The sequence below is a fragment of the Hydractinia symbiolongicarpus genome, chromosome 4, assembly GCF_029227915.1.
Source record: "Hydractinia symbiolongicarpus strain clone_291-10 chromosome 4, HSymV2.1, whole genome shotgun sequence".
Classification (NCBI taxonomy): domain Eukaryota; kingdom Metazoa; phylum Cnidaria; class Hydrozoa; order Anthoathecata; family Hydractiniidae; genus Hydractinia; species Hydractinia symbiolongicarpus.
The window spans coordinates 33,301,716-33,315,838 of record NC_079878.1 but is presented as its reverse complement, the minus strand read 5'-3'; positions in this window follow the sequence as shown (position 1 = coordinate 33,315,838).

The window sequence follows — 14,123 nt, the reverse complement described above, 5'->3', positions numbered from 1 at the left end:
TTTTAAATTATTTTTTCACCACTAAAACGTATGAGACTTGTAGTTTTCAAAAATGTTTTCATTTTTGATGAGACGCATAATGAAAGAGGTTTAATCGCCGGAAAACGAAAACCCGCGATTTCCCGTAAATCCCGGGCTTGGCCCGTATACAAAGAAAGTACCCTGTGAGTAAACTCATTTCCCAAACGATTTTTTAAATTATTATTTCACCACTAAAGCCCATGAGACTTGTAGTTTTTAAAAATGTTTTCATTTTTGATGAGACGCTGAATAAAAGAAGTTTAATCGCCGGCAAACGAAAACCCGCGATTTCCCGTAAATCCCGGACTCGGCCCGTATAGTAAAAAGTATACAAGGAAAGTACCCAGTGAGTTAACTCATTTCCCGAACGAATTTTTAAATTATTTTTTCACCACTAAAACGTATGAGACTTGTAGTTTTCAAATATGTTTTCATTTTTGATGAGACGCTGAATAAAAGATGTTTAATCGCCGGCAAACGAAAACCTGCGATTTCCCGTAAATTCCGGACTCGGCCCGTATAGTCAAAAGTATACAAAGAAAGTACCCAGGGTGTAAACTCATTTCCCGAACGATTTTTTAAATTATTTTTTCACCACTAAAACGCATGAGACTTGTAGTTTCAAAAATGTTGTCATTTTTGATGAGACGCTGAATAAAAGAAGTTTAATCGCTAGGAAACGAAAATCTGCGATTTCCCGTAAATCCCGTACTCGGCCCGTATAGTCGAAAGTATACAAAGAAAGTACCCAGGGAGTAAACTCATTTCCCAAACGATTTTTTAAATTATTATTTCACCACTAAAGCCCATGAGACTTGAATTTTTTAAAAATATTTTCATTTTTGATGAGACGCTGAATAAAAGCGGTTTAATCGCCGGCAAACGAAAACCCGCGATTTCCCGTAAATCCCGGGCTTGGCACGTATAGTCGAATGTATACAAAGAAAGTACCCTGTGAGTAAACTCATTTCCAGAACGATTTTTTAATTTATTTTTTCACCACTAAAACGCATGAGACTTGTAGTTTTCAAAAATGTTTTCATTTTTGATGAGACGCTGAATAAAAGCAGTTTAATCGCTGGCAAACGAAAACCTGCGATTTCCCTAAATCCCAGACCCGGCCCGTTTAGTCAAAAGTATACAAAGAAAGTACCCAGGGAGTAAACTCATTTCCCGAACTATTTTTTAAATTATTTTTTCACCACTAAAACGCATGAGACTTGTACTTTTCAAAAATGTTTTCATTTTTGATGAGCCGCTTAATGAAAGACGTTTAATCGCCGGCAAACGAAATCCAGCGTTTTCCCGTAAATCCGGGGCTTGACCCGTATAGTCGAATGTATACAAAGAAAGTACCCAAGAAGTAAACTCATTTCCCGAACGATTTTTTAAATTTTTTTTTCACCACTAAAACGCATGAGACTTGTAGTTTTCAAAAATGTTTTCATTTTTGATGAGACGCATAATGAAAGAGGTTTAATCGCCGGAAAACGAAAACCCGCGATTTCCCGTAAATCCCGGGCTTGGCCCGTATACAAAGAAAGTACCCTGTGAGTAAAGTCATTTCCCAAACGATTTTTTAAATTATTATTTCACCACTAAAGCCCATGAGACTTGTAGTTTTTAAAAATGTTTTCATTTTTGATGAGACGCTGAATAAAAGAAGTTTAATCGCCGGCAAACGAAAACCCGCGATTTCCCGTAAATCCCGGACTCGGCCCGTATAGTAAAAAGTATACAAGGAAAGTACCCACTGAGTAAACTCATTTCCCGAACGAATTTTTAAATTATTTTTTCACCACTAAAACGTATGAGACTTGTAGTTTTCAAAAATGTTTTCATTTTTGATGAGACGCTGAATAAAAGATGTTTAATCGCCGGCAAACGAAAACCTGCGATTTCCCGTAAATCCCGGACTCGGCACGTATAGTCGAATGTATACAAAGAAAGTACCCTGTGAGTAAACTCATTTCCAGAACGATTTTTTAAATTATTTTTTCACCACTAAAACGCATGAGACTTGTAGTTTTCAAAAATGTTTTCATTTTTGATGAGACGCTGAATAAAAGCAGTTTAATCGCTGGCAAACGAAAACCTGCGATTTCCCTAAATCCCGGACTCGGCCCGTATAGTCAAAAGTATACAAAGAAAGTACCCAGGGAGTAAACTCATTTCCCGAACTATTTTTTAAATTATTTTTTCACCACTAAAACGCATGAGACTTGTACTTTTCAAAAATGTTTTCATTTTTGATGAGACGCTTAATGAAAGACGTTTAACCGCCGGCAAACGAAATCCAGCGTTTTCCCGTAAATCCGGGGCTTGACCCGTATAGTCGAATGTATACAAAGAAAGTACCCAAGAAGTAATTTCATTTCCCGAACGATTTTTTAAATTTTTTTTTCACCACTAAAACGCATGAGACTTGTAGTTTTCAAAAATGTTTTCATTTTTGATGAGACGCATAATGAAAGAGGTTTAATCGCCGGAAAACGAAAACCCGCGATTTCCCGTAAATCCCGGGCTTGGCCCGTATACAAAGAAAGTACCCTGTGAGTAAACTCATTTCCAGAACGATTTTTTAAATTATTTTTTCACCACTAAAACGCATGAGACTTGTAGTTTTCAAGAATGTTTTCATTTTTAATGAGACGCTGAATAAAAGCAGTTTAATCGCCGGCAAACGAAAACCCGCGATTTCCCGTAAATCCTGGGCTTGGCACGTATAGTCGAATGTATACAAAGAAAGTACCCTGTGAGTAAACTCATTTCCAGAACGATTTTTTAAATTATTTTTTCACCACTAAAACGCATGAGACTTGTAGTTTTCAAGAATGTTTTCATTTTTGATGAGACGCTGAATAAAAGCAGTTTAATCGCCGGCAAACGAAAACCCGCGATTTCCCGTAAATCCCGGGCTTGGCACGTATAGTCGAATGTATACAAAGAAAGTACCCTGTGAGTAAACTCATTTCCAGAACGATTTTTTAAATTATTTTTTCACCACTAAAACGCATAAGTCTTGTAGTTTTTAAAAATGTTTTCATTTTTGATGAGACGCTGAATAAAAGTAGTTTAATCGCCGGCAAACGAAAACCTGCGATTTCCCTAAATCCCGGACTCGGCCCGTATAGTCAAAAGTATACAAAGAAAGTACCCAGGGAGTAAACTCATTTCCCGAACTATTTTTTAAATTATTTTTTCACCACTAAAACGCATGAGACTTGTACTTTTCAAAAATGTTTTCATTTTTGATGAGACGCTTAATGAAAGACGTTTAACCGCCGGCAAACGAAATCCAGCGTTTTCCCGTAAATCCGGGGCTTGACCCGTATAGTCGAATGTATACAAAGAAAGTACCCAAGAAGTAATTTCATTTCCCGAACGATTTTTTAAATTTTTTTTTCACCACTAAAACGCATGAGACTTGTAGTTTTCAAAAATGTTTTCATTTTTGATGAGACGCATAATGAAAGAGGTTTAATCGCCGGAAAACGAAAACCCGCGATTTCCCGTAAATCCCGGGCTTGGCCCGTATACAAAGAAAGTACCCTGTGAGTAAACTCATTTCCAGAACGATTTTTTAAATTATTTTTTCACCACTAAAACGCATGAGACTTGTAGTTTTCAAGAATGTTTTCATTTTTAATGAGACGCTGAATAAAAGCAGTTTAATCGCCGGCAAACGAAAACCCGCGATTTCCCGTAAATCCTGGGCTTGGCACGTATAGTCGAATGTATACAAAGAAAGTACCCTGTGAGTAAACTCATTTCCAGAACGATTTTTTAAATTATTTTTTCACCACTAAAACGCATGAGACTTGTAGTTTTCAAGAATGTTTTCATTTTTGATGAGACGCTGAATAAAAGCAGTTTAATCGCCGGCAAACGAAAACCCGCGATTTCCCGTAAATCCCGGGCTTGGCACGTATAGTCGAATGTATACAAAGAAAGTACCCTGTGAGTAAACTCATTTCCAGAACGATTTTTTAAATTATTTTTTCACCACTAAAACGCATAAGTCTTGTAGTTTTTAAAAATGTTTTAATTTTTGATGAGACGCTGAATAAAAGCAGTTTAATCGCCGGCAAACGAAAACCCGCGATTTCCCGTAAATCCCGGGCTTGGCACGTATAGTCAAATGTATACAAAGAAAGTACCCTGTGAGTAAACTCATTTTCAGAACGATTTTTTAAATTATTTTTTCACCACTAAAACGCATAAGACTTGTAGTTTTTAAAAATGTTTTAATTTTTGATGAGACGCTGAATAAAAGCAGTTTAATCGCCGGCAAACGAAAACCCGCAAATTTCCCGTAAATCCCGGGCTTGGCACGTATAGTCGAATGTATACAAAGAAAGTACTCAGGGAGTAAACTCATTTCCAGAACGATTTTTTAAATTATTTTTTCACCACTAAAACGCATAAGACTTGTAGTTTGTAAAAATGTTTTCATTTTTGATGGGACGCTGAATAAAAGAAGTTTAATCGCCGGCAAACGAAAACCCGCGATTTCCCGTAAATCCTGATTTGGCCCGTATAGTCAAAAGTATACAAAGAAAGTACCCAGGGAGTGAACTCATTTCCGGAACGATTTTTTAAATTATTTTTTCACCACTAAAACGCATGAGACTTGTAGTTTTTAAAAATGTTTTTATTTTTGATGAGACGCTTAATGAAAGAGGTTTAATCGCCGGAAAACGAAAACCCGCGATTTCCCGTAAATCCCGGGCTTGGCCGTATAGTCGAATGTATACAAAGAAAGTACCCTGTGAGTAAACTCATTTCCAGAACGGTTTTTTAAATTATTTTTTCGCCACTAAAACGCATAAGACTTGTAGTTTTTAAAAATGTTTTAATTTTTGATGAGACGCTGAATAAAAGCAGTTTAATCGCCGGCAAACGAAAACCCGCAAATTTCCCGTAAATCCCGGGCTTGGCACGTATAGTCGAATGTATACAAAGAAAGTACCCAGGAAGTAAACTCATTTCCAGAACGATTTTTTAAATTATTTTTTCACCACTAAAACGCATAAGACTTGTAGTTTGTAAAAATGTTTTCATTTTTGATGAGACGCTGAATAAAAGAAGTTTAATCGCCGGCAAACGAAAACCCGCGATTTCCCGTAAATCCTGATTTGGCCCGTATAGTCAAAAGTATACAAAGAAAGTACCCAGGGAGTGAACTCATTTCCCGAACGATTTTTTAAATTATTTTTTCACCACTAAAACGCATGAGACTTGTAGTTTTTAAAAATGTTTTCATTTTTGATGAGACGCTTAATGAAAGAGGTTTAATCGCCGGAAAACGAAAACCCGCGATTGCCCGTAAATCCCGGGCTTGGCCGTATAGTCGAATGTATACAAAGAAAGTACCCTGTGAGTAAACTCATTTCCAGAACGGTTTTTTAAATTATTTTTTCGCCACTAAAACGCATAAGACTTGTAGTTTTTAAAAATGTTTTCATTTTTGATGAGACGCTGAATAAAAGAAGTTTAATCGCCGGCAAACGAAAACCCGCGATTTCCCGTAAATCCCCGGCTTGGCCCGTATAGTCAAAAGTATACAAAGAAAGTACCCAGGGAGTAAACTCATTTCCCGAACGATTTTTTAAATTACTTTTTCACCACTAAAACGCATGAGACTTGTAGTTTTTAAAAATGTTTTCATTTTTGATGAGACGCTGAATCAAAGAAGTTTAATCGCCGGCAAACGAAAACCTGCGATTTCCCGTAAATCCTGGACTCGGCCCGTATAGTCAAAAGTATACAAAGATAGTACCCAGGGAGTAAACTCATTTCCCAAACGATTTTTTAAATTATTATTTCACCACTAAAACGCATGAGACTTGTAGTTTTCAAGAATGTTTTCATTTTTGATGAGACGCTGAATAAAAGCAGTTTAATCGCCGGCAAACGAAAACCTGCGATTTCCCGTAAATCCCGGACTCGGCCCGTATAGTCAAAAGTATACAAAGAAATTACCCAGGGAGTAAACTCATTTCCAGAACGATTTTTTAAATTATTTTTTCACCACTAAAACGCATAAGACTTGTAGTTTTTAAAAATGTTTTCATTTTTGATGAGACGCTGAATAAAAGAAGTTTAATCGCCGGCAAACGAAAACCCGCGATTTGCGGTAAATCCCGGGCTTGGCTCGTATAGTCAAAAGTATACAAAGAAGGTACCCAGCGAGTAAACTCATTTCCCGAACGAATTTTTAAATTATTTTTTCACCACTAAAACGCATGAGACTTGTAGTTTTTAAAAATGTTTTCATTTTTGATGAGACGCTGAATAAAAGAAGTTTAATCGCCGGCAAACGAAAACCTGCGATTTCCCGTAAATCCTGGACTCGGCCCGTATAGTCAAAAGTATACAAAGAAAGTACCCAGGGAGTAAACTCATTTCCCAAACGATTTTTTAAATTATTATTTCACCACTAAAACGCATGAGACTTGTAGTTTTCAAAAATGTTTTCATTTTTGATGAGACGCTGAATAAAAGAAGTTTAATCGCCGGCAAACGAAAACCTGCGATTTCCCGTAAATCCCGTACTCGGCCCGTATAGTCAAAAGTATACAAAGAAAGTACCCAGGGAGTAAACTCATTTCCCAAACGATTTTTTAAATTATTATTTCACCACTAAAGCCCATGAGACTTGAATTTTTTAAAAATATTTTCATTTTTGATGAGACGCTGAATAAAAGAAGTTTAATCGAAGGCAAACGAAAACCCGCAATTTCCCGTAAATCCCGGTCTCGGCCCGTATAGTCAAAAGTATACAAGGAAAGCACCCAGTGAGTAAACTCATTTCCCTAACGAATTTTTAAATTATTTTTTCACCACTAAAACGCATGAGACTTGTAGTTTACAAAAATGTTTTCATTTTTGATGAGACGCTGAATAAAAGAAGTTTAATCGCCGGCAAACGAAAACCTGCGATTTTCCGTAAATCCCGGACTCGGCCCGTATAGTCAAAAGTATACAAAGAGAGTACCCAGTGAGTAAACTCATTTCCCGAACGAATTTTTAAATTATCTTTTCACCACTAAAACGCTTGAGACTTGTAGTTTTCAGAAATGTTTTCATTTTTGATGAGACGCTTAGTGAAATTGGTTTAATCGCCGGCAAACGAAAACCCGCGATTTCCCGTAAATCCCGGGCTTGGCCCGTATAGTCGAATGTATACAAAGAAAGTACCCTGTGAGTAAACTCATTTCCAAAACGATTTTTTAAATTATCTTTTCACCACTAAAACGCTTGAGACTTGTAGTTTTCAAAAATGTTTTCATTTTTGATGAGACGCTGAATAAAAGAAGTTTAATCGCCGGCAAACGAAAACCCGCGATTTCCCGTAAATCCCGGACTCGGCCCGTATAGTTTAAAGTATACAAGGAAAGTACCCAGTGAGTAAACTCATTTCTCTAACGAATTTTTAAATTATTTTTTCACCACTAAAACGCATGAGACTTGTAGTTTTCAAAAATGTTTTCATTTTTGATGAGACGCTGAATAAAAGAAGTTTAATCGCCGGCAAACGAAAACCTGCGATTTTCCGTAAATCCCGGACTCGGCCCGTATAGTCAAAAGTATACAAAGAGAGTACCCAGGGTGTAAACTCACTTCCCGAACGATTTTTTAAATTATTATTTCACCACTAAAGCCCATGAGACTTGTAGTTTTTAAAAATGTTTTCATTTTTGATGAGACGCTGAATAAAAGAAGTTTAATCGCCGGCAAACGAAAACCCGCGATTTCCCGTAAATCCCGGACTCGGCCCGTTTAGTAAAAAGTATACAAGGAAAGTAACCAGTGAGTAAACTCATTTCCCGAACGAATTTTTAAATTATTTTTTCACCACTAAAACGTGTGAGACTTGTAGTTTTCAAAAATGTTTTCATTTTTGATGAGACGCTGAATAAAAGATGTTTAATCGCCGGCAAACGAAAACCTGCGATTTCCCGTAAATCCCGGACTCGGCCCGTATAGTCAAAAGTATACAAAGAAAGTACCCAGGGTGTAAACTCATTTTCCGAACGATTTTTTAAATTATTTTTTCACCACTAAAACGCATAAGACTTGTAGTTTTCAAAAATGTTTTCATTTTTGATGAGACGCTGAATAAAAGAAGTTTAATCGCCGGCAAACGAAAACCTGCGATTTCCCGTAAATCCCGTACTCGGCTCGTATAGTCAAAAGTATACAAAGAAAGTACCCAGGGAGTAAACTCATTTCCCAAACGATTTTTTAAATTATTATTTCACCACTAAAGCCCATGAGATTTGCAGTTTTCAAAAATGTTTTCATTTTTGATGAGACGCTGAATAAAAGAAGTTTAATCGTCGGCAAACGAAAACCTGCGATTTCCCGTAAATCCTGGACTCGGCCCGTATAGTAAAAAGTATACAAGGAAAGTACCCAGTGAGTAAACTCATTTCCCGAACGAATTTTTAAATTATTTTTTCACCACTAAAACGTGTGAGACTTGTAGTTTTCAAAAATGTTTTCATTTTTGATGAGACGCTGAATAAAAGATGTTTAATCGCCGGCAAACGAAAACCTGCGATTTCCCGTAAATCCCGGACTCGGCCCGTATAGTCAAAAGTATACAAAGAAAGTACCCAGGGTGTAAACTCATTTTCCGAACGATTTTTTAAATTATTTTTTCACCACTAAAACGCATGAGACTTGTAGTTTTCAAAAATGTTTTCATTTTTGATGAGACGCTGAATAAAAGAAGTTTAATCGCCGGCAAACGAAAACCTGCGATTTCCCGTAAATCCCGTACTCGGCCCGTATAGTCAAGAGTATACAAAGAAAGTACCCAGGGAGTAAACTCATTTCCCAAACGATATTTTAAATTATTATTTCACCACTAAAGCCCATGAGAAATGAATTTTTTAAAAATATTTTCATTTTTGATGAGACGCTGAATAAAAGATGTTTAATCGCCGGCAAACGAAAACCTGCGATTTCCCGTAAATCCCGGACTCGGCCCGTATAGTCAAAAGTATACAAAGAAAGTACCCAGGGTGTAAACTCATTTTCCGAACGATTTTTTAAATTATTTTTTCACCACTAAAACGCATAAGACTTGTAGTTTTCAAAAATGTTTTCATTTTTGATGAGACGCTGAATAAAAGAAGTTTAATCGCCGGCAAACGAAAACCTGCGATTTCCCGTAAATCCCGTACTCGGCTCGTATAGTCAAAAGTATACAAAGAAAGTACCCAGGGAGTAAACTCATTTCCCAAACGATTTTTTAAATTATTATTTCACCACTAAAGCCCATGAGATTTGCAGTTTTCAAAAATGTTTTCATTTTTGATGAGACGCTGAATAAAAGAAGTTTAATCGTCGGCAAACGAAAACCTGCGATTTCCCGTAAATCCTGGACTCGGCCCGTATAGTAAAAAGTATACAAGGAAAGTACCCAGTGAGTAAACTCATTTCCCGAACGAATTTTTAAATTATTTTTTCACCACTAAAACGTGTGAGACTTGTAGTTTTCAAAAATGTTTTCATTTTTGATGAGACGCTGAATAAAAGATGTTTAATCGCCGGCAAACGAAAACCTGCGATTTCCCGTAAATCCCGGACTCGGCCCGTATAGTCAAAAGTATACAAAGAGAGTACCCAGTGAGTAAACTCATTTCCCGAACGATTTTTTAAATCATTTTTTCACCCCTAAAACGCATGAGACTTGTAGTTTTCAAAAATGTTTTCATTTTTGATGAGACGCTGAATAAAAGAAGTTTAATCGCCTGCAAACGAAAACCTGCGATTTCCCGTAAATCCCGGACTCGGCCCGTATAGTTTAAAGTATACAAGGAAAGTACCCAGTGAGTAAACTCATTTCTCTAACGAATTTTTAAATTATTTTTTCACCACTAAAACGCATGAGACTTGTAGTTTTCAAAAATGTTTTCATTTTTGATGAGACGCTGAATAAAAGAAGTTTAATCGCCGGCAAACGAAAACCTGCGATTTTCCGTAAATCCCGGACTCGGCCCGTATAGTCAAAAGTATACAAAGAGAGTACCCAGGGTGTAAACTCACTTCCCGAACGATTTTTTAAATTATTATTTCACCACTAAAGCCCATGAGACTTGTAGTTTTTAAAAATGTTTTCATTTTTGATGAGACGCTGAATAAAAGAAGTTTAATCGCCGGCAAACGAAAACCCGCGATTTCCCGTAAATCCCGGACTCGGCCCGTTTAGTAAAAAGTATACAAGGAAAGTAACCAGTGAGTAAACTCATTTCCCGAACGAATTTTTAAATTATTTTTTCACCACTAAAACGTGTGAGACTTGTAGTTTTCAAAAATGTTTTCATTTTTGATGAGACGCTGAATAAAAGATGTTTAATCGCCGGCAAACGAAAACCTGCGATTTCCCGTAAATCCCGGACTCGGCCCGTATAGTCAAAAGTATACAAAGAAAGTACCCAGGGTGTAAACTCATTTTCCGAACGATTTTTTAAATTATTTTTTCACCACTAAAACGCATAAGACTTGTAGTTTTCAAAAATGTTTTCATTTTTGATGAGACGCTGAATAAAAGAAGTTTAATCGCCGGCAAACGAAAACCTGCGATTTCCCGTAAATCCCGTACTCGGCTCGTATAGTCAAAAGTATACAAAGAAAGTACCCAGGGAGTAAACTCATTTCCCAAACGATTTTTTAAATTATTATTTCACCACTAAAGCCCATGAGATTTGCAGTTTTCAAAAATGTTTTCATTTTTGATGAGACGCTGAATAAAAGAAGTTTAATCGTCGGCAAACGAAAACCTGCGATTTCCCGTAAATCCTGGACTCGGCCCGTATAGTAAAAAGTATACAAGGAAAGTACCCAGTGAGTAAACTCATTTCCCGAACGAATTTTTAAATTATTTTTTCACCACTAAAACGTGTGAGACTTGTAGTTTTCAAAAATGTTTTCATTTTTGATGAGACGCTGAATAAAAGATGTTTAATCGCCGGCAAACGAAAACCTGCGATTTCCCGTAAATCCCGGACTCGGCCCGTATAGTCAAAAGTATACAAAGAAAGTACCCAGGGTGTAAACTCATTTTCCGAACGATTTTTTAAATTATTTTTTCACCACTAAAACGCATGAGACTTGTAGTTTTCAAAAATGTTTTCATTTTTGATGAGACGCTGAATAAAAGAAGTTTAATCGCCGGCAAACGAAAACCTGCGATTTCCCGTAAATCCCGTACTCGGCCCGTATAGTCAAGAGTATACAAAGAAAGTACCCAGGGAGTAAACTCATTTCCCAAACGATATTTTAAATTATTATTTCACCACTAAAGCCCATGAGAAATGAATTTTTTAAAAATATTTTCATTTTTGATGAGACGCTGAATAAAAGATGTTTAATCGCCGGCAAACGAAAACCTGCGATTTCCCGTAAATCCCGGACTCGGCCCGTATAGTCAAAAGTATACAAAGAAAGTACCCAGGGTGTAAACTCATTTTCCGAACGATTTTTTAAATTATTTTTTCACCACTAAAACGCATAAGACTTGTAGTTTTCAAAAATGTTTTCATTTTTGATGAGACGCTGAATAAAAGAAGTTTAATCGCCGGCAAACGAAAACCTGCGATTTCCCGTAAATCCCGTACTCGGCTCGTATAGTCAAAAGTATACAAAGAAAGTACCCAGGGAGTAAACTCATTTCCCAAACGATTTTTTAAATTATTATTTCACCACTAAAGCCCATGAGATTTGCAGTTTTCAAAAATGTTTTCATTTTTGATGAGACGCTGAATAAAAGAAGTTTAATCGTCGGCAAACGAAAACCTGCGATTTCCCGTAAATCCTGGACTCGGCCCGTATAGTAAAAAGTATACAAGGAAAGTACCCAGTGAGTAAACTCATTTCCCGAACGAATTTTTAAATTATTTTTTCACCACTAAAACGTGTGAGACTTGTAGTTTTCAAAAATGTTTTCATTTTTGATGAGACGCTGAATAAAAGATGTTTAATCGCCGGCAAACGAAAACCTGCGATTTCCCGTAAATCCCGGACTCGGCCCGTATAGTCAAAAGTATACAAAGAGAGTACCCAGTGAGTAAACTCATTTCCCGAACGAATTTTTAAATTATCTTTTCACCACTAAAACGCTTGAGACTTGTAGTTTTCAGAAATGTTTTCATTTTTGATGAGACGCTTAGTGAAATTGGTTTAATCGCCGGCAAACGAAAACCCGCGATTTCCCGTAAATCCCGGGCTTGGCCCGTATAGTCGAATGTATACAAAGAAAGTACCCTGTGAGTAAACTCATTTCCAAAACGATTTTTTAAATTATCTTTTCACCACTAAAACGCTTGAGACTTGTAGTTTTCAAAAATGTTTTCATTTTTGATGAGACGCTGAATAAAAGAAGTTTAATCGCCGGCAAACGAAAACCCGCGATTTCCCGTAAATCCCGGACTCGGCCCGTATAGTTTAAAGTATACAAGGAAAGTACCCAGTGAGTAAACTCATTTCTCTAACGAATTTTTAAATTATTTTTTCACCACTAAAACGCATGAGACTTGTAGTTTTCAAAAATGTTTTCATTTTTGATGAGACGCTGAATAAAAGAAGTTTAATCGCCGGCAAACGAAAACCTGCGATTTTCCGTAAATCCCGGACTCGGCCCGTATAGTCAAAAGTATACAAAGAGAGTACCCAGGGTGTAAACTCACTTCCCGAACGATTTTTTAAATTATTATTTCACCACTAAAGCCCATGAGACTTGTAGTTTTTAAAAATGTTTTCATTTTTGATGAGACGCTGAATAAAAGAAGTTTAATCGCCGGCAAACGAAAACCCGCGATTTCCCGTAAATCCCGGACTCGGCCCGTTTAGTAAAAAGTATACAAGGAAAGTAACCAGTGAGTAAACTCATTTCCCGAACGAATTTTTAAATTATTTTTTCACCACTAAAACGTGTGAGACTTGTAGTTTTCAAAAATGTTTTCATTTTTGATGAGACGCTGAATAAAAGATGTTTAATCGCCGGCAAACGAAAACCTGCGATTTCCCGTAAATCCCGGACTCGGCCCGTATAGTCAAAAGTATACAAAGAAAGTACCCAGGGTGTAAACTCATTTTCCGAACGATTTTTTAAATTATTTTTTCACCACTAAAACGCATAAGACTTGTAGTTTTCAAAAATGTTTTCATTTTTGATGAGACGCTGAATAAAAGAAGTTTAATCGCCGGCAAACGAAAACCTGCGATTTCCCGTAAATCCCGTACTCGGCTCGTATAGTCAAAAGTATACAAAGAAAGTACCCAGGGAGTAAACTCATTTCCCAAACGATTTTTTAAATTATTATTTCACCACTAAAGCCCATGAGATTTGCAGTTTTCAAAAATGTTTTCATTTTTGATGAGACGCTGAATAAAAGAAGTTTAATCGTCGGCAAACGAAAACCTGCGATTTCCCGTAAATCCTGGACTCGGCCCGTATAGTAAAAAGTATACAAGGAAAGTACCCAGTGAGTAAACTCATTTCCCGAACGAATTTTTAAATTATTTTTTCACCACTAAAACGTGTGAGACTTGTAGTTTTCAAAAATGTTTTCATTTTTGATGAGACGCTGAATAAAAGATGTTTAATCGCCGGCAAACGAAAACCTGCGATTTCCCGTAAATCCCGGACTCGGCCCGTATAGTCAAAAGTATACAAAGAAAGTACCCAGGGTGTAAACTCATTTTCCGAACGATTTTTTAAATTATTTTTTCACCACTAAAACGCATGAGACTTGTAGTTTTCAAAAATGTTTTCATTTTTGATGAGACGCTGAATAAAAGAAGTTTAATCGCCGGCAAACGAAAACCTGCGATTTCCCGTAAATCCCGTACTCGGCCCGTATAGTCAAGAGTATACAAAGAAAGTACCCAGGGAGTAAACTCATTTCCCAAACGATATTTTAAATTATTATTTCACCACTAAAGCCCATGAGAAATGAATTTTTTAAAAATATTTTCATTTTTGATGAGACGCTGAATAAAAGATGTTTAATCGCCGGCAAACGAAAACCTGCGATTTCCCGTAAATCCCGGACTCGGCCCGTATAGTCAAAAGTATACAAAGAAAG